Source organism: Ptiloglossa arizonensis, unplaced genomic scaffold, assembly GCF_051014685.1.
Source record: "Ptiloglossa arizonensis isolate GNS036 unplaced genomic scaffold, iyPtiAriz1_principal scaffold0179, whole genome shotgun sequence".
In the NCBI taxonomy this organism is placed as follows: Eukaryota; Metazoa; Arthropoda; class Insecta; order Hymenoptera; family Colletidae; genus Ptiloglossa; species Ptiloglossa arizonensis.
Genome location: NW_027478549.1, coordinates 702,032 through 705,390, shown reverse-complemented (window position 1 = coordinate 705,390; position 3,359 = coordinate 702,032).

Below are 3,359 nucleotides of genomic sequence, written 5' to 3'. Positions count from 1 at the left end.
ATAGTAGTTGTTGGTTTCGAGTATCAGACCAGCGAAAATTTTGATGGTTTCTCATGCATTCCTTAACTTCAAACTTCCATATCTCGCGAACGGATTGACGAACTCGAAAATTTCCTATTGCATCTGACAGCAGAAACTCGCACGATTACAACGGTATGTGTATTTTTGCCCTAGGCCATAATAGTTATTGGATTCGAGTATCAGACTTGCGAAAATTTTGATGATTTCTCAGCCATTCCTTAACTTCAAACTCCCATATCTCGCGAACGCATTGACGAACTCGAGAAATTCCTGTTGTATCTGAAAGTAGAAACCCGCCCGATTACAATGGTGTGTTTACTTTTCCCCTAGGCCATTCCAGTTATTGGTTTCGAGTATTAGAGCAGCGAAAATTTTGATGGATTCTCAACCATTCCTTAACTTCGAACTCCCATATCTCGCGAACGGATTGACGAACTCGAGAAATTCCTGTTGCATGTGGAAGTAGAAACTCGCCCGATTACAATGGTAAGTGTACTTTTCCCCTAGGCCTTTGAAGTTATTCGTTTCTAGCATCACAAATGCGAAAATGTTGATGGTTTCTCAACCATTCCTTAACTTCAAACTGCCATTTCTCGCGAACGGATTGACGAACTCGAGAAATTCCTGTTGCATCTGAAAGTAGAAACTCGCCCGATTACAATGGTATGTGTACTTTTCCCCTAGGCCATTCCAGTTATTGGTTTCGAGTATCATACTTGCGATAATTTTGATGGTTTCTCAACCATTCCTTAACTTCACACCTCCATATCTCGCGAACGGATTGACGAACTCGAGAAATTCCTGTTGCATCTGAAAGCAGAAACTCGCCCGATTACAACGGTATGTGTATTTTTCCCCTAGGCCATAGTAGTTATTGATTTCAAGTATCAGACTTGCGAAAATTGTGATGGTTTCTCAACCATTCCTTAACTTCAAACTCCCATATCTCGCGAACGGATTGACGAACTCGAGAAATTCCTGTTGCACCTGAAAGTAGAAACTCGCCCGATTACAAAGATATGTGTGTTTTCCCCCTAGGCCTTTGTAGTTGTTGGTTTCGAGTATTAGACTTGCGAAAATTTTGATGATTTCTCAACCATTCCTTAACTTCAAATTCCCATATCCCGCGAACGGATTGACGAACTCGAGAAATTCCTGTTGCATGTGAAAGTAGAAAGTCGCCCGATTACAATGGTATGTGTATTTTTCCCCTAGGCCTTTGAAGTTATTGATTTCGAGTATCAGACTTGCGAAAATTTTGATGGTTTCTCATGCATTCCTTAACTTCAAACTTCCATATCTCGCCGAACGGATTGACGAACTCGAGAATTTCCTATTGCATCTCACAGCAGAAACTGCGCCCGATTACAATTGGTATGTGTATTTTTCCCTAGGCTTTGTAGATTACGGTTCCCCCGCCCGTCCCCGCCCCGGCGCCCCGCCCGGCCCCGGCAGCGCCCCCCCCGGCCCCCCCCCCGAATGGTATGTATACTAGGATGACTGGTTCGAGTAAGATTGGAATTTTGATGGTTTCTCAACCATTCCTTAACTTCAAACTCCCATATCTCGCGAACGGATTGACGAACTCGAGAAATTCCTGTTGCATCTGAAAGTAGAATCTCGCCCGATTACAACGGTATGTGTAATTTTTCCCCTAGGCCATTGTAGTTATTGGATTCGAGTATCAGACTTGCGAAAATTTTGATGATTTCTCAACCATTCCTTAACTTGAAACTCCCATATCTCGCGAACGGATTGACGAACTCTAGAAATTCCTGTTGCATGTGAAAGTAGAAAGTCGCCCGATTACAACGGTATGTGTATTTTTCCTCTAGGCCTTTGAAGTTATTGGTTTCGAGTATCAGACTTGCGAAAATTTTGATGGTTTCTCAACCATTCCTTATTTTCGCACTTCCATATCTCGGGAACGGATTGACGAACTCCAGAACTTCCTATTGCATCTGAAAGCAGAAACTCGGCCGATTACAACGGTATGTGTACTTTTCCCCTAGGCCATTCCAGTTGTTGGTTTCGAGTATCAGATCCGCGAAAATTTTGATGGTTTCTCAAGCATTCCTTAACTTCAAACTTCCATATCTCGCCAACGGATTGACAAACTCGAGAATTTCCTATTGCATCTGAATGCAGAAACTCGCCCGATTACAACGGCATGTGTATTTTTGCCCTAGGCCATAGTAGTTGTTGGTTTCGAGTATCAGACCAGCGAAAATTTTGATGGTTTCTCATGCATTCCTTAACTTCAAACTTCCATATCTCGCGAACGGATTGACGAACTCGAGAATTTCCTATTGCATCTGACAGCAGAAACCCGCCCGATTACAATGGTATGTGTATTTTTACCCTAGGCATTTGTAGTTGTTGATTTCGAGTATCAGACTTGCGAAAATTTTGATGGTTTCTCAACCATTCCTTAACTTCAAACTCCCATATCTCGCGAACGGATTGACGAACTCGAGAAATTCCTGTTGCACCTGAAAGTAGAAACTCGCCCGATTACAAAGATATGTGTGTTTTCCCCCTAGGCCTTTGTAGTTGTTGGTTTCGAGTATTAGACTTGCGAAAATTTTGATGATTTCTCAACCATTCCTTAACTTCAAATTCCCATATCCCGCGAACGGATTGACGAACTCGAGAAATTCCTGTTGCATGTGAAAGTAGAAAGTCGCCCGATTACAATGGCATGTGTATTTTTCCCCTAGGCCTTTGAAGTTATTGATTTCGAGTATCAGACTTGCGAAAATTTTGATGGTTTCTCATGCATTCCTTAACTTCAAACTTCCATATCTCGCGAACGGATTGGCGAACTCGAGAATTTCCTATTGCATCTGACAGCAGAAACTCGCCCGATTACAATGGTATGTGTATTTTTCCCCTAGGCATTTGTAGTTACTGGTTCCGAGTATCAGACTTGCGAAAATTTTGATGGTTTCTCAACCATTCCTTAACTTCAAACTCCCATATCTCGCGAACGGATTGACGAACTCGAGAAATTCCTGTTGCATCTGAAAGTAGAATCTCGCCCGATTACAACGGTATGTGTATTTTTCCCCTAGGCCATTGTAGTTATTGGTTTCGAGTATCAGACTTGCGAAAATTTTGATGATTTCTCAAACATTCCTTAACTTCAAACTGCCATACCTCGCGAACTCATTGACGAACTCCAGAAATTCCTGTTGCATGTGAAAGTAGAATTTCGCCCGATTACAATGGTATATGTATTTTTCCCCTAGGCATTTGTAGTTGTTGGTTTCGAGTATCAGACTTGCGAAAATTTTGATGGTTTCCCAACCATTCCTTAACTTCAAACTCCCATATCT